The sequence below is a fragment of the Peromyscus californicus genome, unplaced genomic scaffold (genome assembly GCF_007827085.1).
Source record: "Peromyscus californicus insignis strain IS unplaced genomic scaffold, ASM782708v3 Scaffold_24__1_contigs__length_46423439, whole genome shotgun sequence".
Taxonomy (NCBI): domain Eukaryota; kingdom Metazoa; phylum Chordata; class Mammalia; order Rodentia; family Cricetidae; genus Peromyscus; species Peromyscus californicus.
This window is the reverse complement of record NW_026294535.1, coordinates 10,648,081-10,664,906: the sequence shown is the minus strand read 5'-3', so window position 1 is coordinate 10,664,906 and position 16,826 is coordinate 10,648,081. Positions and strand designations below refer to the sequence as shown.

Here is a 16,826-nt window from a genome sequence, read left to right as displayed (position 1 = left end):
ATGGCCTCAAAGAAGTCTAAGCACTTGGAGAAGTGGTTCTCAACCTGTGGGTCGCAACCCCCCTAACCACCTCTCTCCAAAAAAAAAAAAAAAAATTTGCATTATAACTCATAACAGTAGCAAAATTACAGGTATGAGTAGCAGCGAAAATAATACTCGGGGGTCACCACACCGTGAGGAACTGTCTTAAAGGGTGAGAGCCGCTGGCTTAGGCTTCCAGGATGGGAAGCTGGCAAAGTAGAAACAGGCATGAGAGACACACAGAGAGTTGCCCCAGGCTCAAACTGAAGAATTGCTAAAATTGTCTCATCGCTATCCAGACCAAATGGACCTGTGTGACTCTGTGCTGGACTCTGGCTTGTGATATCAGAAAACAATGAACCCAGCCATCCTGTCACAACACCCCAAACTTTCCCTTCCCTTGCAGACGCTGCTTCTTCTGGCTTGTGAGATTTTTCTGGCATCCTTCGGTCATTCTGACATATTCCAGGATCTGCCTATGTTCCTGCAAAAGGAAGCCGAATCAAGTTACATGGGGCTATGTGTGACAATACAGATTTGAAAGCCATGTTGTTCCTGTGTCCACATCTGCATTTTCTGAAATGTGTGCTGCTTTCTCACCCAAGCACAGCTTTTGATCATCATCGCAGCTGGCGGCTCATGCACATTAACTGTCTTCTCCAATGTGCCTACACTGGGTTAAGCATTTAGCGTAGATTAATTTGTAGTAGATTTATTTGTATTTGTACTTTGTAGGCAAGGAAGTCAATTCATGAAGAGATGCAATAATACATATCCAGCTTGCAAAGACAGAGCCAAGATACAACCTTAGGGGGCCTGATTCCATAGGAGACAATTAGGTCAATGGTCTTCTCAAAGGTTCTAGTTAGTCATTTTTACATGAATGAGAAATAGACAGATAAGCCTGGTGGTCAGGGCAGATCAGAGTCAAATTTAGTTTCAAGCCAATTGATTTCATTCAGATAGAAAGAAGAGAGCCAGTGTAAAGGGATTACCTTTTTTTGTGTAAGTCTCTGAGAATCGAGAGCTTGCAGTTCAGGAACCCATGGCTCAGACAGGCACATTCCTGTGCGGTGTAAGCAAAGACACTGCAGGAGCCGAGCCACCCATTAAAACCCCAGCTCCACCCACTGGAAGCTATGTGATTCCAGGCCAATGACGTGCTGTCTGGGTGATTCTGTCTGGTCTGCATGGTGAGTGTCATTGTGCTGTGGTGGGATGAAGGAGGTCAGGTATGCAGATCAGGAATAGCTCCTGCTATAGAGTCAAGTACCCTGGACAGGTGTTGGCTTTCCTATCATCCTCACGATCTGCTCCGAAGAGGTGGTGGCCATACTGGCAGGGACAGAGGGTTATTTATGCATTTTATGCAAAAAGCTTTCGGAACTTTATATAGGAGACGACGTTAAAAAGCGACTCCTGTTAGATGCACTTCAGTGACGACAACAACTTTTAGGTAGTTTATCACAGGGGATCTCAACCTTTGGGTCGAGACCCCTCCACAGGAGCTGAAGATATCCTGCATATCAGATATTGACATTATAATTCATAATGGTAATAAAATTACAGTTATAAAGTATCAACAAAAATAACTTTATGGTTGCGAGGGGGGTCACCACAACATGAGGAACTATATTAAAGGGTCACAGTGTTAGGAAGGTTGAGAACCACTGGGCTAGAACTCTCTGGCTTTATCTCATTGGAGAGGTAAGCGAAGAGCTGGTCAACCAATAGGTTGCGTGTCACTGTGTGAAATTACAATTTTTCACCTAGTTGAAGGGGATTTAACATAACACATAAATGGCATAATTTTCAATGAAATCAGAGGCTGAAAATTTATTTTGAAAGTCTGAATCTTGATCTGGGCAGATGATTCAGTCAACAAAGTGCTTGCGACGTGAGCATGAATACCCAAGTTCAGAGGCCCAGAGCACACAGAAAAAGCTAGTGTGTGTGGACTATGGGCCCGTAATCTGAACACGGGCCTGTAATCCTGGTGATGGAGAGGCAGAGATAGGGGCATCTCTGAGGCTTGCTGACCAGCTAGTCCAGTCAAATTAGTAAGCTCCAGGTTCATTGAGAGACCCTTTCTCAAAAGCTAAGGTGAATAGATATCAAGAAAAGCATCTAACGTTAACCTCTAACCTCTATATATTCTGGTGAGCATGTGCATGCTACACACACACACACACACACACACACACACACAATTCTGAATCTTGACATGTCAGAAAGGGAAATATTCCTATCTGCAAAGGTCAAATGATTCGGAAGCCCAGATATAGCATTTCATTTTGACAGTTTGTCTTGGGAAGATACTGTGGGATATCTGATAACTTACAGGTCTGATCGATTCCCACACATACAAGTCTTCACTGCTGTTTCTGCCAAAGAATCAGACTGGATTCCACGAAGTCCTTAGAGGGCTCTTGTGGGGTAAGGCAGTTTTAAGACAGTTTGGGCCAACTCTGCCAGCTCACCAATGGGAAAAGTTGGCAAAATTCCAAAGATGGTTTGGGTTATATCTGTTATGTCACAGGGTGGAGTGTGTTTGAGTGGGTTAAGGGGAAGCCTATAATTTTATAGCTATTAGTAGTACATTTCTGCTAAACCTCTTTTTATTCTAAAAATTGGTTGAAAGAATCTCAGCACTCAGGACAATTCTAGGTTGCTCCGTCACCAGAATAGAATCCACCCAGACTTGGTACTAATTCTATACAGCACAATTCATCAGAGTGTAAATATTGACCCCCAAATATTAAGTACCTTTGTCCCATTTTTTTTCTTTTTTTAATTGTCTTTTGTGAAGATTTTCCTGTGTAAATAAAAAGATAGCGTTTTGAACTTAATCCTAACTACTTAGAAAAGATGGAGCCACTGATGTCTTGCTTAGAAAGAAGGAGCACGGTCAAGCTCACTACAGAGCCATGAATTGCTTCCGTACCAATAACCATCCTTTGTGCCAGATGTACACACACATGTGCTTCTAGCTTCTTGAATAGAATTCTAGATGATTGCCCTGTAAATAAATTAGAACAACAATCACGTCATGCTTTTTGTTGTCTAGGGTCATCCTCATGTGATGCTTAGTGATCTTGTTACACTTGGGTAATCAGGTGAAGGAGAGCCTCGCGATCGTCCATGGGTCAGCTATGTGGACTCTAGCTGCCAAAGGCGCTTCTCCTTCTGAACAGAGCGCTTTGCTCAGCCAGTGTAGACATGGCCTGATAAACAATGGAACTTCTCCCTTGAGAACTGGAGTATGGATTGATCTAATCCTTTAACAGAAAAGTGTGCACAGGTTTGATGAACGGTTGAGATGACGACATTTCTAGTCAAATGGATCCTAAATTGGCAATAATGTGATGAGTAGCGTAATTTATAATGAACTTCAAAAGGGGTAGGGGCTGAGTGTTGCAAAAGCTAATCAAGGGGTTATGAAATTAAAGGTTTCTTGTGAGCTTAACTATGTGCGGCAGGGAGGTTCTTGCAGGCTTGTATCTGTCAGGTCTTAGCACTAAACCTGTCAGAGTGCTGCCTGGTCACATCGTTTTTAACCAAGATGTCACCTACCTCATGAGAAGCAACCTGCCTTGTGCTCCACATCCCCCCCCACACACACACTCATTTTATTGGAGATAGCAAATGCAGAGGGCATGCCTCTGTTAACACTATGCTTCTGTTTTGCAGATTTGCAGGCTCGTGGAGTCAGCGAAGAGGAGGTTTATGAACAGCAGCCATTGCACTCTGCACAGGATGGCTGCAGGGAATGCTTTTCAGTCTTGCCAGGGTCACTGAGATACCTCTGAGATTTAAATCAGGTGTGTGAAGGATGCTGGAAACATGCATTAGTGTCTGTGGTTTTCTTGTCTTGCACTTAGGCCCACCAAGGGAAGTGGGGAAGGTGGTGGCTTCAGCCTTAAAACATGCCCCCTAACACAAACCCAGGATTTGACATACTCCAAACCTGGCTTTCCCAGACCCTCTCTCTCTATCTCACCAAGTTTCCAAGTTGTAAATTTTAAAAGCATGATGATAGTTTTTCATATATTAAAACCAACTTGATTTGGGAGCTATGTTAAAAAAATTGAAACTTGAACTTTGATTCTTTTTTATCATTTGTCTATTTCTTCATGGGAGTGGGGAATAAGTGTTATTGGTGATATGAACTAACTGTGAGAAACTTATGAAAAATATTTCCTTCAAAGTCTCTTCAAAATAGATGCTCACATTATCTTTAAATGGTGGTTAAGTGGTTCCGAAAAAAGCAAGCAACATTAACAGCTTCAGAAAACATAAACCATGTCTCTTTAGAAGATCAAGTTGTGCTTAATAGCCTAGACACTTAATTCGTTCAGGAACTACACTGTCTCCATGGCTGTATTTTGTTAGAAAGGAAAGAGAGGCTGTTTCTACAGGTGTCACAGAAAAATCGATGCCGAGCCACGGATTATTGGATCCCACAGAACCGTGGAGACTTGGCAGTGAAATTCTTCCAAAGGTGAGTAGGGGCCATTGATTTTCTTTCTCAGGCCTGAGGAAATAGGGCCCAAGGAACAGAGACCAAATTTAGATTGGAAACAAGTGTGACATGACCCTTTACTTCCAGAAAAATGCAGGAACTTCGCCAAACAAATAAGTGTGGAAATTCAATGAGAGCATAAGCATAGAAGTTGCTGTCATTCAGTTTTCATAGATTTGCTTTAAAATAAGAATATATATATATATATATATGTACACACACACACACACACACACACACACACACACACACACATATTCTTGGTACATTTTGTTTAAGAGCATAATTGTTTGACCTTTTACCTGTAGTTCTGATTCCTTAGTTGTTTTACTACATTGCTTAGCATTCCATCTGCGCAGGCAGAGGTGTTCCTGGTTTGGGAAGTATAAATCCTGTGGGAAGTCAACTGGAGAACATTTTACGCATCGCTCATTCTGTTATGAGCCTGCAGCTCTTCCCTCTCTCCACAAGGTAAGAGATTTATTGTGAACTGACTAAAAGAGTTAGAGGATGTTGTGTGTTAGCGGAACCTGCTTTCAATGTGTACATTCTTTGCAAGTTGTAATGGAGAATGTGCAGCTTGTTTTCTAAGTAAAGCATAATTGCAGTGATTAGACTGCTGGCCTACATGATGTCACGCTCATCTGTCCCTGGTGGGATTAGTGTGTTCTGTCCTGGAGCCTGGGTTCTGTGGTGTTGTCTTCCTCATGGCAAGTGGCACGGGGAACTTTTTATAATGAATTGGAGCAGAGTTGATGATTCAGGAAGATTATTCAGGCTTAAAAGCAGAAAATGGCCAAATTACTACTTTAATCTAGCTAGAAAGCAGTATATTTGAATTATACTCATTTGGGCAATCAGAAATTGATTGTAAAATATCAAACGACAAAAAGCATGCCAGTTCATGGTAATGAATGTGATGATCTTGTCATTTATTTTTGTTCATTGGTTTTTGATTTTTAAATGTATTTTATTTTATTTTGGTTTTTTGAGACAGGGTTTCTCTGTGTAGCTTTGCGCCTTTCCTGGAACTCAGTTGGTAGTCCAGGCTGGCCTCGAACTCACAGAGATCCGCCTGGCTCTGCCTCCCGAGTGCTGGGATTAAAGGCGTGCGCCACCACCGCCCGGCGGTTTTTGATTTTGATTTTTTGTTTTTTTGAGACAAGGTTTCTCTGTGTTGCCCTGGCTGTTCTGAAACTTGCTCTGTAGACCAGGCTGACCTCAAACTCATTGAGATCTGCCTGCCTCTGCCTCCTGAATGCTGGGATTAAAGGTGTGCACCACCACCACCCAGCTGGGGTTGCTTTTTTTTTTTTTTAATTGGCCAGTGAAAACAGACTTATTCTCTTTTCCTTAGCCTAAACTTTTAAATTGGCTAAAACACTAAACGCTATGTACAATCTTTACTTAAACTTGGATATACTAGACAGTGTCCTGATCCTGATAGTTCCCACATCACTGTTATGTGCAGGACAACTGGCTAGAAGAGTACAGAATTACACATAAAATAACTAAAAGTGAAAAATCTTTGGATTTCCTATTTGATGTGATAAGATTTTATCAAGTGCCATGAAACTGCATTTGACTTCATCACTGTCCCGTCAGGCTTCATATGCTTTGTTTGAACTGTGATTCTTTTGAGATGTTTAAAACTAGTCTATTTAATGATTATGTTTATATATAAATCAAATTGTTTTTACTCTTTTCCATCTTCTTTAGCTGTGACTCAGACTATCATTGAAGGTATATAAATAAAGTGAAAATGGTATACATTAGAGCCCTTTGGGGGAAAGGGCATGCTATTTTCTATTCCTTGCTGAAGTTTAATGACTGGTGCGTAAATTCTTTGAAGTGACCAAAGACAATAGCAGTTTCTAAGGGCTCTGAGTTTAAAATGAGAAATAAAGATTTTTGCGATGAGTGTTAACTACGTGTATACTGTTGCAATAATGGAATATCTTTATGAGAATAAAATTACACCACCAAGGGTGAGATGATGCAGGAGGCAGACATGTATACAGTTCCAGATACCTGTGTACACAGTCCAGAGTGCACCAGTCTCTTGCTCGCTTCACTCGGCATGCGTGTTGTATGGATCAAAATGAAAACATTTTTTTTTTTCATGCCTATCAAAAACCATTACATTGGAATCTCTCGTAAGATACTGAATATTTGTTATCTACGTCTAAGCAGTGTGATGCAGCCATTTTCCTTCTAGACTAAGGTTAAGTGTTTCTCGTGAGTTTTTCAAGTTGAATATTTCCTAAGCAGTTTGGGGGAAGCGGCAATTCATCGAGGCATCCTTATCTTTAGTGTGCAAGCGATCTGAGATGCCAACATGGCAGCACACAATGTCTTTGACTTAGAAACTTTTCCTTTGTTTGCTGCTCCGTCAGTCAGCCTTTGGGGTCTTTCTGGACTCCCCTCTCCTCTGTTTCTCTTTGATGCTTCTATTGTATCCCACCTGGCAGTTAAAGGACAGAAGCAACAATAAGGCTGCCTGGCTACGTTTTCACCCTGCCACCAACTTCGAGTTAAGCTGACAAACATTTTGAGAGCTCGGCCCATTTCATTCACAGCAGGATGGCAGGTAAAAGCATTTCTGTATTAAAATACGCATTTTGTTTCTTCAGGTTTTTTTGGTTTAATTTTTCTGGCTTGCCTGTCAGGGGCAGAAATAGAAGTTGGTTGGGGATCCAATGCCTGGGGTATTTAATCAAATGCCTGGCAACTCCTGATTACAGGATACGGAAATTTCACTTTTAAGGATTACTGTGGTGGATTTTGTCAACTCAAATGGGTGCCCCATTCTACACAGCATGGAACTGGTCTGCTGCCATCCCACCACCCCCTAAACAGAATATAGTGGAAGAATTGCAAAGTGTTTTTGTGACAACTCTTGGGTTACTAGAAACTAAATGTGTGGAGTAAAAGATTTCATGGCCTATGGATATCTGTGCATAATGTGTATTATTGTTTGATCTGTGAGAGTGAGATATTGAGGTTCAATTTCACGTTGTTCTGTTAACTTGAGTATGATTTCTTAAGTGGTAAGTATGATCCACCCTCCATACTGAGTGAAACTCACTTCATCAAGCAAACATCACAAAGCAAACCATATGTTGATCTTTGACCACATGACCTTTCACTCTGCTGTGCTAAACACCACTAAGTTCGTGCAAATGGGAGCTTGTGGGACAAGACAAGTTGGCTTTCCTCCCTGAGCAGGAGTAGACTGAAGGAATTTCCCCATGACTGGCGAAATTTGGATAAATAACATCAGTTCGCACTCACGCTGATTACGTTTTTAAGGAAGGTTAGATCTCTAGATATGAGTCACCTGGGACAAATGAGAATAATACTGTCCCATTTATGGTGGGAGACCGAAGTTCTGAGATAGGTCAGATCAATGTGATGAGAACATTATTCATTATAAATGAATCAAAGGCTCCCCAGCTGGTGTTCAAATTCACGGCTATTGAAGTCAGTTTTACAGAACTTCTGCTGGAGTTAGCGCCTACACACGAGCTATCTTACCTTCGACTTTGACTGGCATTTTGTTTTATAGTCTCTGAGCATCCTATAGATATTTCTTTTTGGATTAGGTCATACCTTAACAAAGGGTGCAGTGTAAAAATAACAGAGACTTTCTCTGAAGCTTTATAAGGCAAATTATGAATTGAAGGACCATGGATGCCCACACTATGAGTATGCCTAGACCTTGTCAAAGGTCTGTAGTCCCTTCTGCTTCAGCAGTTGGACAGCTCCTCTAGCCAATTTGTCAAGGCTGACAAAGATTTTCTATTTATAAATGTCCTGTAGGATCCACAAGGAGTGCTGGATACTCATTTGTTCTCTAAAGTAAGGCTCAGGATCAATAAGTTAAAAAGTTTTTCAAGTTACTTCTCTGCTTGCCTCTGACAACACCACCTTGGATATTGATCCATTCAGAAGGTAGAGAAGGCCTGCTCCACTGCACTCTAGAACACTAGCTGGGTGCACTTTCTGCTATCAGGAAGAGGCCTTACCTTTGTTCATCTGATGTGTTTTGGCTTTCAAGATAATTTTGCAGGGTAGTTATATGTGAGGGGAAGGTTTGGAGTGGTAGAATGCAAGGCAATCTTTCAAAAAGTTACTATTACTATTATAATTGTTCTAGTTTGTTAAATAAAAAATGCTAGGAAAATGTCTTTGGAGATCAAATAGTTGAATACAATGCAGACCGTAGCATGTCCATCATGAGAAGGAGGAAAGAAGTGCCCTTCAGCTGCTGGGGTCCCCAAGGGCCCATTAGGCTGATAAGCTCTTGATGAGCTTGAAACTAAAAAGATGGACCATTGCCGTTTCTAATGTTGTATAAAGATAACAGTCCACCTTGATCTGGGTCTTTTCTAATTGTGAGTCCCAGTGGTCCATGATGCAGGACAAATATGTGTGCCTATGCTTTCGTGAATTGCGCCCATCTTTCAGGAAGTAATAAAAACGGAAGGGGAGGGAGACTTCAGGGTCTAGGGGTGTTGCCCCAACGTGGGACATTTCAAATTTGGAGTTTGGATTTAGCCTTCTGTTCTAGTTTTATCACGTGTACTTCATTCTTAAAAAAAAAAAATATTTCAATATTCTCCCTTTTGAGTAAAGCTGATGTTTGAAATAGGTTTGCCATATCTTCCCCTCTGGGCCCTGAGAGACCTTTGTGGAGTACCTACTGTGTTCCACCAGGTAGTTTAATGCCCAGCATCCTAGGACACACATCAAACACTTCAATCAAGTTTGAAAAATACAGACTAGAAAACCACAGGGCTGTGAACCACCAACGGGTAACCAGTGAGTGACTTGTAAGTGATGGTCACAGACCTGAATCTATTTTTCCACCCAGAGGTTTTAGGTGATCATCCTCAGAAAGTAGAAATGAGTTCCTTGTGAATTTGCAAAAATTTATTGAACCCAGATCAATTCTTTGGGGCTTTAGGAGGCTGCAGTTTTGTTATCAGTATCTTAGAGACAGGGAAACTTCTTCTTGGCTCCTTCCTCATCACTATCTTTGGCAAATGTTCCACACTTCAAGGTTCTATTTTCTTTTCACTTTTGTCCTCTGAAAATTAACTGCTACGTTTTATTTCTTGGTTCAAATCTTGTGTACAAGGATTATGTTAAACTAGAAGAATTGAAAATTGGCATAGGGGGTCCTGGCTTCCTTGGTATGGAACTAGAATGATGGTGTGTGTGCCTGTATGTGCATATGTGTGTGTGTATCTGTGTGTGTATCTGTGTGTATATGTGTGTGTGTGTGTGTGTGTGTGTGTGTGTGTGTGCGCGCGCGCGCATATGTGTGTGAGCATGTGTGTGTGACCCAAAGAGAACATTGCTCATGTTAGTACACACATGTACTGGTTAAAGTAGAATTGACTTTCATAGTTTGAATCCCTGTTTCTACACATAAGCTCTATAAAGAGTTTTTCAACCTGCTTCCTTACCTACAAAATGAGGATATTCACCCTCACCCTCAGTGTAGCAATAGAAGTTAAGTAGTACAGTGAACTTAAGAACAATGCTTAGTGTATGGTTAAAGGTCAAAAACATCAGTAATCATCTTTCAGGTAGCTAGCATTTATTATGTGCCTGCATGCACACATATAACCCATATACACATTTTTCAACATAACACATTATTATTCAGAGCATTCTGGCTAATCTTCAGGGGCAATCGTGAAAAGGCACTGCTTGCCCTCAGCATTGGCATCTTCCAGTGAGCAGGTGCGTCCTCTCCTTACTCAGTCGCAATGCCCAATGCCCTGCCTCTCTGTCCCTCTTTGCTGGCAGAACCTTTCAAGTCAGAAGCTGCAGTTCACCCACACAAAGGTGTGGATGACTGAAAACATTTGCGGAACTGCCCTTAGAAAGGTCACTGACCTCTTCTCGGCGATCAAGTACTGAGCCGAGAAGATTGTAGGCACAGGCAGCAGCTGGAGAAATTATTCCGACTGTGCAGTCTTTGCCTGCTCTCTGGAGTGCTCCCCAGAGTTTGGATGGTTAACTGGGCCAAGGGGTGAGGTTAGTTCAGCTGCTGAAGGTGCCTGCTGGGGCTCTCTGTGGGGTTTGTCCGACATCCTCAAAGGCAACCTCTCTCTAAGCCTGGGGCCATTTAGGAATGTCTGTCAGCTTTTCCATTTTTTTTAAACCCCACTTTTCAGTTATGACTGTGGGCTTTGAATTTTGCTATGCCTTAGACACAAGCTGTAGCCTTTTGAACAGCTGTCCCAATATTCTCCTTCTTGTTTGGATATATTTTTTTCTGCCAATATTCCATCCATATATTTCTTCTTACTTGTCCATTGTATTTTTCTCACAAAGGTTTGTATTCAAGGCTGAAAGCTTTTCATTAGTCAGATGGTATTTCTGATACTTTCTTCTGATATATTTTCCTTTGTCTTTTATGAAACTTGGAGGCAGATTTAAGATATTAAATGTTCCAGTTTAAGGTACACCCTCACTAGGGGTTCATGTTTCAACAGCCTTGTAATTTCTCTTGGATGTGTGTGCAGTAAGTAAAGAATTCTAAAGGAACCATGTTACAGGATGCCACAGAAAAGCCCTTCCAAGCAATGGGGGGATTAAAAGAGAGATAACCCTGCCTAGTTTGACTAACTGCCTTGTTTATCCATGGGATGGGAATAAAAGGACCCGCCCACAGTTTGTAAGAACCAATCAGATCGTTGCATTTTGTCAACACTGCAGTGGTGCAGACATTTTTCTTAATCTTTTTAAATGCAGTGCACAGCCTTTGATCCCAGGCAGAGGGAGGTGGGTCTCTGTGAGTTCAAGGCCAATCTGGTCTACAGAGTGAAATCCAGTCTAGTCAGGACTACACAGTAAGACCCTGTGTCAAAAAAACATTTTTTTTTATATCAACTACCCTCTCAATGAGTTTTGTTCTAAGAGAGATCTTGGAGAGATGCAGTATATTTAGTAGCTTGTAAAAACCATATAGCTTTGTGTCTCCATAAATTCCCTACATGGGCCAGCAGAGCTCTTCTGTGGTGTCCTGTAATGTAGCTGCCAATGGCTACCCTATAACTCCTTTACTTAGCACACAGACATCCAAGAGGAGAATCTTCTCAGAAGTAGACAGGACAAATGAACAGTTAGAAACAGATGGATACACCAGGATCCTGAGCATTGTGCATTACCTGCCCAGGTTCAATGGCCAGGTTTGCATTAAAGCCACAGATTATGCTGTTTTCAGAATGTCCTGCACAAATGAGAAAATATGAATGTTAATGTCTACTGAATACTTGCTATATATAAGGCACTTATAATAATAATAATCATTGTTATATAACAATAATTATAGTAGTCATAGTAATAGCTAATTTGGGGTTTATACTGGGCACTAAACAGGCACCAGTTTATACAGGCTGTCTGAGTTCCTAATGTAACCTGTGACGTTTGCATTATTGTCTGCTGTACAACTGAGGAAATGAATTCCAAGAGCAGTGCTTATTAAGTATACCCCCAAGACTCTGATACACAGATATCCTTTTGTGTATTCGACAGTTAAGGTCACAGAACACTCAAGCCACTTGTCTGCATGGCTCATTGTGGAAGAGCTGGAATGCATGAGGTTACTCTGTACCTCACATGCCATCCTGGGTGTTGGAATTCTTAGGAAGGACCTTTCATCATTTTTGTTCTTGTTTTTTTCCTATTGTCTCTAATATAATTCACCATAAATTGGTGCTTTCTCCAAATAGACTAAAATGAAATTACTAGAAAAATAAAATGACAAAAACAACTTTTTTAGAATTGAATGATAAGAACTTTTATACATTATATATGTGATGTTTCTTTTACTTTTTTGGTGAAAAAAATTTTCATACAATGTATTTTGATCATGTTTTTCCCTCCCCCAATTCCTTCCTCGTCTCCTTATCCAGTGGGAAAAGATCTTAACCAATCATACATCTGATAAAGGCTTGCTATCTAAAGCATATAAGAACTAAAAAACCTGAACATCAAGAAAACAAATAATCCAATTTAAAAGACGGCTTATACAACTAGGCAAAGAGTTCTCAAAAGATGAAACAGGAATGGATGAGAAGCACTTACAGAGATGCTCAGCATCCTTAACCGTCAGAGAAATGCAAGTGAGAACTACTTTGAGATTCTATCTTACACAGGTCAGAATGGTAAAGAGCAATACAACAAAGGGTGGAGATGCTGGTGTAGATGCAGGGAAAGCTGAGCAGTCATTCATTGCCGGTGGGAGTGGTACAGACGCTATGGAGATCAGTGTGACAGTTCCTCAGGAAGCTGAGATCTATCTCAAGAGCCACCTATAGCACTCTTTAGATGGGTGTATACCCAATGGTCTTACTTTTAATATTTATAGCAGAGGTCTTGGGTTATACCCAGGTGGTAAATAGACAAAAAAATACAATTAGAAGTCACTGTCCCTATTTTTTTGTGTTATTTTATTTAACCAAAATTAAATAGAACGTCTTAACAATATACCCATAAGAATTAAACTCATTTTGTGTGGTATGTATCTAATATGAAAGCCTACTGTCTCATTATCCACATGACCAAGGAGTGAAGTGTCCATTAAATGCGTTCCTGTGAGATAATAGAGATACCACTGTAGGTATATAGCTTTCCTCTCTGGAGGACTGGCTCAGTGTTGTGCTGATTAATTAACATTCTTTCTCACTGCACTTAGGGAGGTTCACGAAATTCAAAGAAGAAGACAACAAAGACAGGAAAGCAAACATAGTAGGTTCTTTCTACAGCCATGGGAGACATTCTCTCCTTCTGTGACTTGCTAGACCGAACAAGATACTTAAGCCTCTGTTCCCTTTGTACCATTCCCTGAAGCAAATCTCAAAATAAATATGAAGGTGAAAAAATAGGAAATCCATCTTTCCCGGGGGATTATGGGAAGCAGGTAGTAGGGCAGGTACCAATGTTCATTCCATCTACAGAATTATGCACAGAAAATTGATGAGAAGGAAAGGGTGAGTAAACAAAAAAAGGTCTTGTGTTTATGTTTATCTAGCAGCAACATGCCCTGGATTTCAAACATGCTCAACCTTCTAAGCACATCACTGACTTCTGTAATGTTGTATTAAGGGTACTGATGCTGGCTTGGAGGACCTTTGGTTTCCTGGTTTTTGTTGGTTTCTTTTGTTGAGACAGGTTCTTGCTGTGTTGACCAAGCCTTGAACTTGTGGCAATATTTCTGCCTCTGCCTCCTGCCTCCTCAGTGCTGTGATAACATGTTTGTGAAACCATTGCCAAGGCTGTTCTGAGTCTTAGCTAAGCTTCAAGGAAGAGGCAGCTGCTCAGAGTTCTGTTTGGACCCCTCATTATGCTTCATGTGTTACATCCATATCAGTGCAGAGCTTCTTCTGCATTCAGAGAAGGTAAAAATGATGGCCAAAGATATATAGGGACCTTAGTTTGTCCTTATAATGGAGCCTTTGCCAATCATTATGCTGGCCATTTCAGCACCTTGAAATTCACATACATTTTCTTTCTTAAGCATTGCTCTACTGTGAGATCTAATCTGTGATTCAAACTGAGTTCACACAATAATGTACTGATTCTGTGTTTATGGGGCACCCAGTCTATATTAAGTCTGGTGGTGGTGGTGCATAGGGGGTGTGCATGTTAAGGTCTCTGAGGCAGGGGTGGGGCGTGTTAAGGTCTCTGAGACACAATTGTGAACACTTGACCTCACCACCACGAAGGAGTGCTTGGTGAGGATACCAAGATCGAGTTAGAGCATCACAGCCCTTGCTGTAGTAAAAAGACTGACTGTCCCTATGAATGTAGAAGTGATGACAAACTTGGGTGGTTAGAGTCAGGAAATGCTTCAGCAAAACATTGACATGTAACCAAAATATGAAAAAAAAATTAACAAGTTGTCTATGACCACCCAGAGATTCTTCATTCACATCCTCTTTTCCTGGGACTGTCTCTCAGTCTCTCAGCACGGTGGCTGTGCTTTCGTGTGGTTTTCCTGCATCTCTGCATCAAGTAAACTGTAGGTTTAGCAGCAGAGGTCCATTGGAGAAAGCGCATGTGAGCCAGCATTTAGCTTAATAACCACAAGCTTATGCAGGCTCCCCCTCTTGTCCCTTTTTAAAAAAAAAAAAGATTGCAGGGGTCTGGAGAAATTGTGATTCAGTGGTTGACTACCAGCCTAGCATGTGAAAAATCGTGGGTTCCACTCCCAGCATTGTAGATGAGAGATTTAAAAAAAAAAAAAAAAAAAAAAAAGGAAGACAGACAAAGAAGAAAGTAAATAACAACTTCATGAAAAGACTAAGTTCACGCCACTAAGTGCCAGTCAGACAGGGTCCAGAAAGAGAAGAGATGTTTAACACATGCCCACATGAGCCAGCAAGGCTAGTCGTATATTTGTTGGTAAATGAGGCATCCGTGGATCCACACAGAATTGAAGAATCACTCATAAACACCAACACTGTGGAAATGCCAGCTGAAGTGTGAAGGCAGCAAAACTCTGTATATGCCAAGAGGGGGCCTGGGTGGATATCAGATGTCAGTAGCTCAGTTCTGACACACATTCCATCCCCATCCAGAAGGCCACATGTTTCACATGAATGGAGTTATATAGGAGATGGTGCTGATAAACAGTCCTTGACAAATGTCAGCTGCTCTTTGTTAAGATAGGTTGTCACTGTTAAAATGGCGTTGTTTTTAAAACAAAACCTTGGCACTGTCTTGGGCCAAAGCTTTTAAAGATTTCAAGTTAAAGCTAGGAATTCAGGTATGTATGGAAACTTGTTTGGATGTTTGTTATCTAGTTCAAATACGAACATGATATGGATCAATGGGAAATGCATACAGACACACACACACACACACACACACACACACACACACACACACACACACACACAGACACACAGAGTATGAATTATAACCAACCAGGAGACTATGCCCTTGGGTACATATGAATAAGGGAAAGTCAGTCATATATCCCAATCATTTGAACTGAGCGTCAGTGTCATAATAATGAACAATACTCTTTTGTATACAAAAAGTACATGGAGCTAGAATCCTAAGTCGTGTGGGTGGCAGATTTTATGCTCCTTGTCACTAGACTTCTGAGACATTTTTCTCCCTAAAACCTGCTTACTTTCTCATCTTTTTTCCCTCATCTATAAAATTTAACCCTCAGAGTCAGATTTGCTGACTTCAGAACTGAATGTGCCACTCCCTTATTAAAAAAATTCAGGTGGCTCCTTCACACACAATCTCAGACTCCAGCTCAGAGCCCAGTGCACCTCCATGGTTTGTGGCTTCCTCCTCACTCATCCTGCCTGTTCATTCTGTTTCATATTTCCATGTAAAATTGAACCTTCTGAAACTCATTTTTTCTTGGTTCTGAATACTTAGTAATTTTTTCAAACCACACACACACACACACACACACACACACAACTATAATATCTATGGTTGATTTTAATGGAGTTCTGGGAATTTTAAGATGAGCAAGAAATGCAAAACTTGTTGTTTATTATTATGGCTCAATCTTGTTAAGCTATACTGAATCTTAAGCTAACTGGAAGTCAACGTAAGTACCTGATTATGAATACATAGACATTCATTTGAATGATGAAGCTTAATCTAAACTTTAAAGACCAGTGTTTTTTTTAAATGTGCTTCTTATCTCAGCATTTACAGCATGGCATTAATACATTGACCTAAAATTATTATCAGTGCATAACCTATCCTTTCTCATTTCTGCTTCTCAACTCTTTACTGGGTAGAGGAGCCCGTTTGTGTAGCATCAGCCATGTATTCCTTGACCCATAAGACAATGAATCAGATCAGGAGGAAGTGTGCCACACCACAGTTGGCACCCTTGTCATTTTTAAGGGATCTATAGAACGAAGAGCATGCCAGTGCATAATGGAACAAAAAGGACTTAGACAGGAGTCATAACCGAGAACCAAGCACAAATGGATGTTGTGATGAGTGGGCCCCCAGGGTCAAGGTTCACTCAGTTACAAGTAGTGGAAAGACAGGCTGAACTAGCATCAGGCTTCGGTGAGAAACGAAGTTTATAGCTATCCCAGAAAGAGTGAATTAGTGGAAAGGGATGGAATAACGCCATGGCGAGGAAACTGAGTCAGCAGTGGCAGGCAGCTTACAGTTTCCACTAGTCCGGTGTTGAGGTAAAAGAAGGAGAGGGGGTGGTTACTACAAGGGGTGTTAGGACCAAAGGAAGCCTTTTGAAAAAGTCGGGCTGCTCCAG

At 41.1% G+C, this 16,826-nt stretch overlaps 1 long non-coding RNA gene across 22 annotated transcripts in view; it reads left to right on the top strand.

Moving 5' to 3' along the window:
- LOC128119678 (uncharacterized) overlaps window positions 1–16,826 on the top strand; it is a 98,101-nt gene that overhangs the window by 30,216 nt on the left and 51,059 nt on the right. For 9 of the 22 annotated variants that reach the window (XR_008221604.1, XR_008221624.1, XR_008221603.1 and 6 more), the window contains 2 exons: window positions 3,712–5,014; window positions 7,015–7,133. This is a non-coding gene — a long non-coding RNA (uncharacterized LOC128119678). Of the gene's footprint in view, window positions 1–427; window positions 5,015–7,014; window positions 7,134–12,477; window positions 12,688–13,259; window positions 13,313–16,826 lie in introns of all 22 variants that reach the window. The other 13 variants (XR_008221607.1, XR_008221612.1, XR_008221605.1 and 10 more) reach the window with 12 other exon arrangements.